The sequence below is a fragment of the Protopterus annectens genome, chromosome 2.part1 (assembly GCF_019279795.1).
Source record: "Protopterus annectens isolate FY-2018-M chromosome 2.part1, PAN1.0, whole genome shotgun sequence".
NCBI classification, from domain to species: domain Eukaryota; kingdom Metazoa; phylum Chordata; order Ceratodontiformes; family Protopteridae; genus Protopterus; species Protopterus annectens.
Window position 1 is genome coordinate 101,347,546 of NC_056729.1, and position 12,498 is coordinate 101,360,043.

At 43.1% G+C, this 12,498-nt stretch overlaps 1 protein-coding gene across 1 annotated transcript in view; it reads right to left on the reverse strand.

The window, feature by feature from the left end:
• CCHR2.PART1H4orf45 (chromosome chr2.part1 C4orf45 homolog) overlaps nucleotides 1–12,498 on the reverse strand; it is a 1,175,837-nt gene that overhangs the window by 660,361 nt on the left and 502,978 nt on the right. The gene's annotated exons all lie outside the window — the stretch shown is intronic.

The following is a 12,498-nucleotide window of genomic DNA, read 5'->3' on the forward strand; positions in this document are numbered from 1 at the left end:
TCCCCCAGGACATCTCTTTACTGCATTCTACCTAATAAACCCTTTCTGCACTTGCTTTTAGTCCTTTTTAATTTAATTACATTTTTTCAAACTGTGTGTGGACTAATATTGCTACATATTCAAGTGTGCCAGCTTGCACTGCATGAGAATTGTATTTACTACTGCTTTTGCTACTTTTCTTAAAAAAAAAAAAAAAATCTTCTGCTTTTACTGTACTTGTGTTTCTTCCTACTTTATTTTGCTTTTGCGTCATCTTAAACGTTCTCAATTGTATTTATTACTGCTTGGTGTAACTCATTCTAAGCCTTTTAGTTTAAACACTTGGGCTTCAGACCAGTTGTTTTACATTGAGAGGGTTTGTGGTCTGCACTGTAGTGGCAGAACAGGTAGCTTACATCCTTCTAAGTTGGGAACTGCTGATTGAGGGCTCAGTGTCTGTTATTCTAAAAGTATATTAATTCTGGTTTAAGCACTTGGGCTTTCAGGCCAGTTATTTTACATTAAGAGGGTTTCGTGGTTTGCACTCTTGTGGGAGGAGAGGCTGGACTCTGCCCTTCTGAGCTGGGAATTTCTGGTTGAAGGCTTATAGTGCATGCATATCTGAATTTCTTCTTACTGAAATTGGTACACCTTGTTTGCTGTAGCATAGACTAGATCCAGGCCTGCTGAATCTAGCTTTGTTTGTATAACTTGAGCACTAATCCAGGCATTATTTAAAGTATTCAGTTGTATTTATTACTGCTTGGTAGTAACTTGGTTAAAGTGTAGCTATCATTCTAAGTCTTTTGGATTAAGCACTTGGGCTTCAGACCAGTTGTTCTACATTAGGAAGGTTTGTGGCATGCACTGTGGTGGCAGGACAGGTAGCTTTCATCCTTCTAAGTTGGGAACTGCTGATTGAGAGCTCAGTGTCTGTTATTCTTAAAGTGTATTAGTCTGGTTTAAGCACTTGGGCTTCAGGCCAGTTATTTTACATTAAGAAGGTTCGTGGTCTGCACTCTTGTGGGAGGAGAGGCTGGACTCTGCCCTTCTGAGCTGGGAATTTCTGGTTAAAGGTTTATAGTGCCTGAATATTTGAACTGTATCTTACTGAAATTGGTACACCTTGTTTGCTGTAGCATAGACTAGATCCAGGCCTGCTGAATCTAGCTTTGTTTGTATGCTTGTTATTTCTCTGGAACGCTAATTCCACCTAAAACGCGGCTTCTCAGTGCTTCTGTGGATCCCTAGTGATATCTGCATTGCTTACTGTACTTATTTCCTTGCTTCGCTTGAAAGAAAGTTACTGTTTGTCATTTTGCATTTAAGTTACCTGTAACACATTGCACTTGTTACCTGGCACTTGCTCACTAAAGCAATTATAAGTCAGCACTAAAAATTAAAAGCACTACACCCTCGCTCCCCATTGGCCCTTGTTTTCAATTATAAAGAAATTCCCAATATTATTCTAGCATGTCCAAAGGTCAGTTGTCAATCTCCTCTCTGGTCCAGCTGGTGAATATGGGAATCTTGAGGCAATGTTACAACTGCCTCATGTACACAGACAACCCTCTCCTCCTCCCAACAAATTCCAACACATGTGAGAGATGCAACCATATAGCCAAACTGGAGGCTAAGCTCTCTCAACTCAGTACTGGCATAACCAGTCAGGAGGAGAAGGAAACCACACTCACTACAATTCCAGTCTCACATAGACCTACCACGACAGCAAACCAAACACATAATCACACAAAAACATACTGGAGGCTCTAAATAAAGATCTGCCTAAGCAGCAGAGACATCCAAAGCAGACACCCAAGCAACCGCTACCCCAAAACAAAACACGTGCAACACATATCTCACAAAGCCAGTGTGCGAACAGTCACAGCCCTTAAGGCTAAACAACACACCTGATACACTTGTAATAGGTGACTCTATTGTCAGGCACACTGACGTCCCGCTCACCAGGCTGAACAAGGAGAAGGTCATGGTGAGCAGCCTGTCTGGCTAGGATCCGCCACATAACACAAGCACTCAGGTCACTCCAAGGCAAGTTCAAATATGACTCAGTCATTGTCCATGCTGGTGTGAATGACCTGAGACGTACCTCCCTGGACTACATGAAAAGAGACATAGAGGAGCTCTCTGAGCATGTAGCCCAGGCTGGTATGACCCTGACCTTGAGTAGCATCTTACCCTCACCAAGAATGATGCCACAATATGAAGACAAGATGATCAATTTCAACAAATGGCTTAAGTATTGGTGTCATTCAAAGGGGATCCAATGCCTGTCAGCTTGGGATGATATGCACGACAAGCCACCATGCTTTGCTAGGGACGGCTTGCACCTGTCACCCCTGGGCTTTCGGATATTGGCAAAGGCTCTTGCTACCCCCATAGTGCCTTTTTTAGGCAAGGCTCAAAAGACAAACCCACCTCCATAGGTATCACAAGGGATAAGAAACTAAGAGTAATGCTACTCAATGCTAGAAGTCTAAACCTCAAGATGCACTCGAAACTCTCCTTAGCATGGAGAACATCGATATCTGTGCAGTAACAGAAACCTGGTTCAGGACTCCCGAGAGCACCCCAGCACTACCAGGTTATACCTCATACCATGCTTTTCGGCCCCAAAACTTGGACCGAACCACAAAAGGTATTCATCAAAGATACCCACACCTCCAGGTTGGTGGCAAAGCACGAAGCATCAGAGACTATCCATGTGCAACTAACAGTGGGTAAAACTGCCTTCCAGTTTATAGCCTGCTACAGACCACCCTCCCAAACCCAGGAACCCCACTTGGCCTTCCTGAGAACACTGGAAAATATGAAGGTCTCTCCGAACACCATTATATTGGGCGACTTCAACTACCCAAACATAGATTGGGAGCATTACTCTAGCTCCAACACCCTTGCCCAAAGGTTCCTAGAATTCATAAACTCAAATGCTATGGAACAACTTGTTACCACTCCCACAAGAGGGGAAAACATACTGGACCTGATCATCACCAACATGGGGACTCTATGCTCCAGACCAGAAGTGTATCCTCACTGGTAAGATCAGACCATAAACTGATCTCACTGGATATTCACATCCCGACCCCACCCCTGCCCAGAAAACCACAGTGAAAAACTTCTCTAAAGCAAATTTCACACTCCTCAAAACCGAGGTGGAATCCTTCAAAGCCCCGGCCTGTGGAAAATACTGGCCCAGACCGCAGAATCCTTTATAAATGCATTCTATGAACACCTTCAGGAATGCATGGATCATGCAATCCCAAATAAAACCATGACCCAATCCTCCAAAGGCAGGCGACCTGTCTGGTGGACCCCAGCCATAAACAAACTATACAATAGAAGGAGGAAGCTACTACATGATAGAGCAAAATCCCTAAAAGGGAAGGCATCTCTGATCAGTATTAGCAAAAAACTAAGAGCACTCATAAAATCGTCAAAGGCCAGCTTCGAGAGAAAAATTGCACAGGACACTAAGGATAATCACAAGGCTTTCTTTAGTTATCTTAGGAACCTGGGTGGGAATTCCCAGATATGCTCAGAATTAGTCCAAAATGACAAAAATACACTGATCCCACAGACATTGCCAACATCCTAGCTGACAGGTTCAGTGCAAACTTCTCCCCCCCTCCCCACCAAAAGGGCAAATATCTATCCCAGCAGAGTGCTGCCCCCCTGACATCTCAGATGCTCAGGTGGGAGCCGCCCTCTCCAAAGCAAAAACACAGCATCAATGGGACCAGACGGTGTCCCAGGCTGCATCCTACATGAACTCCAAGAAGAGCTAAACCCAAACATAAAACTACTGTTCAATCTCAGCCTTACTACAGGATTTGTACCCAAAGAGTGGCGTACAGCAACAGTGGTCCCTCTCCACAAAGGTGGTGCCTCAACGGACCCTGGAAACTATCGCCCCATAAGCCTGACTAGCTTGGTCTGCAAAGCTATGGAAAGGATCATCATGGACCTCATAAATAAAGATATTGGGACCTACAGATACTGGATCCTACCCAGTTTGGCTTTGTTATGGGCAGATCCTGCCTCTTAAACCTGGTTGACTTCTTTGAAACAGTCACCAAGGCCATTGACGAGGGGAAGGTTGTCCACACAGCCTATCTGGACCTCGCAAAAGCCTTCGATACAATACCCCACTCGGGCATTATAGATAAGCTCACCAGCTTAAATATAAACCCCTATGTCACTAGATGGGTTGCAAACTGGCTCAAGGACAGAACCCACATGGTTAGAATTGCTGGAGCCATGTCAGACTCCAAACCAGTTACAAGTGGCGTCCCACAAGGCTCAGTCCTGGGACCTCTCTTGTTTGGTATATATTTCTCGGAGGTACAGGCCAACACGGAAGGACTGTGGCTGACCAAGTTCGCAGATGACTGCAAACTGGGCGCCATAATCGACTCTCCAGCTGACACAAGCATCCTCCAAAAGGGCCTCACAAAAACAGACAACTGGTGCCAGAGCCATGGCCTCAAGCTAAACGCCAAAAAGTGTATAGTCATCCCCTTTGGCAAAAACAAAGTGCCCACAAATTACCACATAGGTGGTAATCCATTAAGTACAGAAGAAGTAATTAGGGACCTGGGGATCCAAGATGATAGCAATCTCTCATTTGACAACCACGTGGCCAAAGTGGTTAGAAAAACATTTTATATAGCCCACCTAATCATGAAGGGATTCACATCTAGATTAGGGGAGGTCATCGTGCCTCTTTACTCATCCCTCATCAGGCCCAGTACAATGCCCCTTTTGGGATGTACCTTACCAAACACCTGCAGCAACTGGAAAGACCCCAAAAGTACCTCACCAAGAGGATCAAAGGGCTCAAACAGATGCAATATGCTGCCCGGTTAAAGAAACTCCAGCTCTACTCAGTGGCATACCGCCTGCTCAGAGGTGACCTGTGCCTGACGTATAAGACCATGTCCAACCCGGAATTAAGGGACATGCTGCACCTCAGAAAATCCAAATCCCATCGAGCTACATGCTTGAGAGACTTGAACCTCAGCACTGAAATAAATAGGACATGCTGGAGGGACAGATTCATAACCCAGAGGCTCCCTTCACTCTGGAATAAAATCCCAGTCCAGGTTAGGCAGAGTCCCTCACTGACTCTCTTCAAGAGGAATCTTGATGAGTGGATGGGAGATCGTAGGTTTACCTGAGTACTTGACGGTCAGTGACCCCCTCATACCACTGATACAAGGCCTCCCGAAAATACATAAGAATAGTCATTGTCCACCCATGAGGCCTATAGTTGTGGGTAGGGGGTGGTCTACTGAACCGTTTTCGATTTATGTGGAGAGGTTTTTGCGTCCTGTAGTTGATGCCAGTGGATATGTTTTGAGAGATACGAAACAGTTCCTATTGGATTTATATGAGTGTATGAAACAGGTGCCCACTGACCTCCCTTACATCACGGCCACGATGGATGTTCAGTCATTGTTTACAGTTATCCCCAGTGAAGTAGTTATTTGGATGGTCCATGACTACCTTAAATCCCACTCTGAACTTAGTAGTTCTATCTTGGATTTACTGGTCTTGTTCACAGAAGTGGTTCTGGAGAATAATGTGTTTTGTTTCGACTCCCAATGTCATCTGCAGCAGGATGGCGTGGCTATGGGCACTTCATGTGCCAATAGCTATGCCAAACTTTTTATGGCAGCATGGGAGATTGATCATTTCTTTGTTCTTGATGAGTTTTCCTTTAACTTTCTGTTTTACAGACATTTTGTGGACGATTTGTTTTTCGTTTGGCAAGGGTCAGTTGATGAGCTATCCACATTTATTGACAAGGTGAATGCTTTATCCCCTTTTTTGAAGTTTAGCCATGAGTTCTCTGATACCTGGATTTCCTTCCTGGATGTATATGTGGAAAGGATGGGTAGTGGCATGTTGAATACATGGGTGTACAGGAAGTCATGTCATCATAATGCCCTACTACACAGACATAGTATGCACCCTGGTTATATCTTTAGTAATATAGTGAGAGGCCAGGCCCTTAGGATGTCTCGTTATAATCCTAAACAGGAAGGTTTTGAGATGGAGTTGAGGGATTTATGCAAAAGGTTGAAGAATAGAGAATATAAGGATGTTGATCTTGAGAGAGGGTTATGTGGGCTTACTGGCCCAAGAATTGGTACAGCTGCACCTTATTTTTCAGACATGTCAGGACCCAATCCAGGTGATGGAATTGTTGAATCGAAGAATTTGGATCATGGCCGTGATGGTGTTAGTGTGAGGTTGTTTTACACAAGAGATGTGGGTAAGATCAAGGACGTGATTAAGTCTCATTGGGGTATCTTGACGGTAGATGAGGGGATGAAGGAATTGATAGGTAGTGCACCACGGCTTGTATATAAGAACAAACCTAATTTGAAGAAGATGTTATGTTATTCAAGGCATGACTGGGAAGAGGGTGCTGCTTAGGGGACCACTCCCTGTGGCCAGTGCAATTTCTGTGGTTATATTAACTTGGAAGATTGTTTTATACATCCAGTTCAGGGCAGTACGTTTAGGTTTAAAGTCTCTGCTGGCTGCATGTCCATGCATGTAGTGTATCTCGCCTCCTGTTCCTCTTGTCCTGCGTTTTACATAGGCAAGACTGACAGGAGACTAAGGAATAGGATCAGGCAGCATGTCTATCAGATTAGGATTGGGTCCATTGTTAATGCTTTGTCCAAACATGTTTTAGCCACAAATGATACACATAGGTTTAGTTTCAAGGTTATTGAGGAATTGACCATGAATCCTAGGGGAGGTGATGTGAAAAATAGGACTGAAGCCCAAGAGTCTAGATGGATCATCAGACTTAGGGCAGACCAGCACCCAGGACTCAACGACAAGGTACCACTTAAGCCATTTTTAAAGTCCAGAGGCCTTAGATAGTTAATTAATTAGAAGTTATTATGTATATGATTTATTGTTTGTGACATTGGCCATGTGTTTCTATGTAAAAGAGATTTTTTATCTCTGTTTTATTTCATTTTTAAACTTGTTGATATGTATGTTATTATTTCCATATGGACTAGATATTGTAATTCATGGATGAATTTTATCATGGGGTTGTTTCTTTAAGAAGCGTTTGTTTTGGCGCCTTTTTTCTTTTAAAAGTTTAACAGCTTAACCAGAGATCATTATGGTCTGAGGAAGCCCTTATGGGTGAAAGTGCTTACCATTATTCTGTGCAATAATAATTGTTCACTATTGTTTTTATTGCTGCTATATGGAATAAACCTGTTTTTTAACCTGAACTGGATTTCGAGATTGGATTTGCTGAGCTTTGATGTACTTTACCTGTCCTGGCCTTGTGTCGCTCTTACACCAGGTGTTATTTGCTACAATCTATTCACACCATTTTGTGATTGAGTATATTATGAAAGCCACATTTATTCATCTGTAGAAGATAGGAAGAAATTCACAGTCACTGCTGTGGTTAAACAAAGATCATGCAAATGAACCACCTGTCCCACTTTGCGAGGGACAGTCCCTCTTTGGGCAGTTGTGTCTTGCAAAACAATTGTAAAAATGGCAAATGTCCTGAGATTTTAGGACAAAATTATTTCTTATATTTTATGTAAGAGTTGCATAAAGCTGTTCTTCTGTATCTGAAACGCCTACACGTTAGAAGAAACAGAATAAGCAACTAAAATGCTACAAGAATAAGCTTTTATTTAGGCAAAAAAGTGAAGTTCTGTCTTTTGTACTGGCCGTGGGTCTGTTTTAGCCTGCAAAATCTGACGGTTGTACCAAAAATGTCCCACTTTAGCCATTTGAAAAGGTGGCAACCCTAATGAAATACCTTAACATGCTCTTAATGGAAGTAGAAAAAATGTGTAAAATATGTTGCTTTACTCAGAGTTAAGACATGCATATCTGTGCAGTTTATCACAAACAAGCACACTTACTGTTTCAGATATGACTGAGTGGCTTCACCAATTTTTTTCAGTTAGTCTACACATAACAGGCTGAACTAATACCAGACTATGCTGTTTCTTTAGAGTTATTTAAGGTATGCTTTTAAATGGCTTTGTTTCAAAACCTAATCATGCAGGAGGTAGGAGGGGATACAATGGAACATTGTGATATGGAATGAAATAAAAATATTTAAAGTATTTGCAACCACATCTTAAGCAACTGTAGGTCATACAGAACATAGTGGAGCATGTACCTACTGGGACACTTTGTGCTAATTTGTTAAGAAATTCCCCTTCAGGGAGAAAATAGTTTGTAAGAAGAAGCAGCCATCTAGGAGTGCAAGGCTGAAGAGATTATGTTGGGCCAAAAAAGAAAGAAAAACGTAAATGCAAGCAGCCATAAAAATAAAAAATAAAAATAAATACATTTCTTTTATTTCTTTAAGAGCATGTCATAGTATTTCATTTACATGAATTTAGCCATAATACTGACAGTGAATTTTTTCCTGGCTTCCACAGCTCAAAACTCAATCCACACTAATGAATAACATCAGAATTCATGAATGAGTAGCTCTGTTGGCATGGAGGGATGTAGTCCTGAGTGTGACTCAGGTGATCTGTATTTAATTAGTGGCTCAGGAACCTGCTGGAGCTGGTGGGAATGGAAAACAAATGACGAGGTACTGCCTGATCACTTCTACTATGAAAAGGGTGCATGGGGCAAGCTTGGGGTATGGCTGCTTCTCTAGCCTTAGTAGTGATACCAGGATTGTGAAAACAGATCCCCTGGTTTGGTTTAAAAATGGGCAAACAGGGATGTGTTATCATGTAGGTAGGGTTTCCCCTCATAGGACCATTGCACGCCCATTGGGTAATGTAGCTCAGTACATCAGAGAGAGAGAAAGAGAGAGACAGAGGCAGGGCTTACAAGTAAAAACATCACCATGAGCCACAGTTTGATTACTCTTCACCTGGTCCCATCCCACTCAGAGATTGTGATGGAAAGAACCTTAAGAAAGTACTCTTGGAGAAGTGGGGGCCTTTATGAGACAGTAAGGGTGTTCTGATAGGAAGACCCCTCCCTGGTGTGGGCCAAACCCGGATGCCACCTTAGTGGTAGTGGTAAGCATTAGGTAGCCTATCTACCACAAGAGGAGTGGTTCCTGGCTCAGAAATTGTAGCTATTGGCTGTTTGGGCAGTTTTTTCCATCTCTTTCAACGTTCTGGTTTAAAAGCCGCACTTGTGATTGTTTTCCACCTTTCCTGTAACTAGCCTAGTCCAGATACAGAGTTGCTGTATCCAGGACTGTTGGTAAGCTTCTGAGCCCCGCAAGCCTTTCTGTGTTGGAGGAAAGCCTTCTAGCTTATCAGTGGGAGTGGTAAGCACTAGGTAGCCTGTCTACCACAAGAGGAGAGGTTCTTGGCCCAGAAATTGTAGTTTATTGACCATTTGGACAGTTTGTCTGTCTCTTTCAACTTTCTGGTTTAGAAGACCACATCTGCGCTTGTTTCCCATCTTTCCTGTAACTAACCTACTGGGTAGCACTAGAAAGCCTTAAACTGATACAAGCCTTCTAGCTTAGAAGAGAGACTTTGGAGTGATTAAGTATCAGTTTTCTGTACTTTCTTGCTGTACTTAACTGTTTCCCACCTAAACGCAGATTTTCCAGTGTTTATTGTGATTTAAAAGCTTGTTTTTTTCACATATGGTACTTATTTGACTGCCTGCACTTTTAAAAAGTTGTTTTTTGTTTAAATAATTTGTTTAACTGTTGTAGGCTACACACTAAAGTGTGATAGCCTTGTCTGATCGTTTGCAGTTGTTTAAAGTTGTTTTACGTGTATTTATTTAATGTTTTTGCCTTATCTTTAAAAAAAAAAAAAAAAAAAAAAATTCCTTGTTTCCCACCTTTCTAAGCTAGTATAGTCCAGTTTTCAGGTGAGTGCTGAATTCAGGGCTGTGATACTAGTTTCTGAGTTGCCCATACCTTACTTGGATAGAAGGAAGTTTCTCTGTTCACCTGTAAGAGAGGGGAGCTTTGAGCAACCTATCTAGTAGTTTATTGGTCATTTTGGGCTAATTTCTATCTCTTTCATTTCCCTACTATAAAAACTGTGTTTGCATGGTTTTGCGCACTGGGCAGCGCCAGTTAGCTGCTGTTAAATTATCCCGGCTCCACTAAGTCTCCTCTTCAGTTTTTCCCTTGAAACTAGTCTAACTCTCAACCTAAGCACTCAAAAAGCATCCTACAGCCCAGCACTAGCTCAGACCTAATAGCAAGCACTAATATACCTTGACACTAATTGCCCAGCAGGGCAAGGCTCTTTATTCACCCCTCAACAACCAAGTGACTAAGCAGCTCACCCTACTATTCAGGCATGACCAAAGGGCAATTTCAGGTGTACTCTCCAGTCCAGCTGGTGAATCGGGTATCCTGATATGTTACAACTGCCTCATGTACACAGACAACCATCTCCTCCTACCACAAAACACTAACATATGCGAGAGATGCAATTATACAGCCAAACTGGAAGCTAAGCTGTCTCCACCCAAGACTGGAACTGACAGTCAAGAGGAGAAGGTTAACACTTGCACCATACCTCCAGCCGCACACATGCTAAAACAGCACTGGAAAAAATACACATAAATACACAAAATCATACTTGGAGGTTCTAAATAAAAACCTGCAAAAGCATCAGAGAACTCCAAAGCAGACACCCAAGCAACCTGCAACTCCCGTCACAAACCAGACAACAAATAAAACACAAAATCAGTGTGCCGCACAATCACAGCCCTTAAGGTGAAACAACATACCTAACACACTAGTAATAGGTGACTCTGTAGTCAGGCACACTGATGTCCCACTCACTAGGCTGGACAACCAGAAGGTTACTGTTAGCGGCCTGTCGGGAGCCAGAATCCGCCACATAACACAAGCACTCAAGTCACTCCAGAAAAAGTACAAATATGACTCTGTCATTGTTCATGTTGGTGTGAATGACCTGAGATGTACCTCCCTGGACTACATGAAAAGAGACATGGAAGAGCTCTCTGATCATGTAGCCCAGGCTGGTATGACCCTGACCCTGAGTAGCATCCTGCCCTCACCAAGAATGATACCTCAGTATAAAGAAAAAATGATCAATTTCAACAACTGGCTAAGCTTCTGGTGTCATTCAAAGGGGATCCAGTGTCTGAGCCTGGGACGACAGGCTCGACAAGCCGCGTTGCTTCGCAACAGACGGCTTGCACCTGTCACCCCTAGGCTTTCGAATACTGGCCAAGGGTCTTGCTGCCCCCATAGTGCTGTTTTTAGGCAAAGCTCAAAAGTCAAACCCACCTCCATAAACAGCACAATTAACAAAACACTGAGGGTTATGCTACTCAACGCCAGGAGTTTAAATCTCAAAATGCACGTGCTCGAAGCACTCCTCAGTATGGAGAACATTGACATCTGTGCAGTAACTGAAACCTGGTTCAAGGCTCCAGAGAGCACCCCAGCACTACCGGCCTACAACTCATACCACACGTTTCGGTCACAGAACACAGCCCGAAACACAAAAGGAGGGGGTGTATCCATATTCATCAAGGATACCTACACCTCCAGGTTAGTGGCGGAGCATGATACTTCTGAGATCATCCATGCGCAACTAACATCCGGCAAATCTGCAGTGCAAATTGTAGCCTGCTACAGATCACCTTCCATGACCCAGGACCACCATTCCACCTTTATGGAGACACTGAAAAACATGAAGGTCCTACCGAACACCCTGATATTGGGCAATTTCAATTACCCTACCATTCACAGGGAAAACTACTCGAGTACAAATTCCCAGGCCCAGCGCTTCCTGGAATTCATCAACTCAAAATGCCCTGGATCAGCTGGTAAACTCCCCTACCAGAGGTGAAAACATATTGGACCTGGTCATCACCAACATGGGCGACAAGTGTTCCACACCGGAGGTCAACCAGTCACTGGTTAGATCAGACCATAAACTAATCACTCTGGATGTCCACACCCCACCACCACCCCCAACTAAGGAAACCACAGTAAAAAACTTTTCTAAAGCAAACTTCACCTTACTCAAGACAGAGGTGGTAAGTTTCACAGCCCCCACGCTAAAGGATAATGCTGCACAAGATGCAGAAAGCTTTACAAATGCACTCTATGAGCACCTACAAGGATGCATGGATTGTGCCATCCCTAGCATAACCAAGACTCACTCCTCTAAGAGAAGGAAACCAGTTTGGTGGACCCCTGCCATAAACAGGCTATACAATAGAAGGAGGAAACTAGTTCAGAAAAAAAGCAAATCCCAAGAAGGAAAGACATCTCTGATCATTATCAGTAAGAAACTAAGGTCCCTCATGAAATCATCAAAGGCTAACTTCGAAAGAAAACTAGCCAAGGATTCAAAAGATAACCACAATGCCTTCTTTAGCTATGTTAAGAATCTAAGTGGCAGCTCACAGATATGCACTGAACTAGTGCAAAACAGCACAAAATATACTGAACCTACTGATATTGCCAACATCTTGGCAGATAGATTCAGTGCAAACTTCACCCCCCTC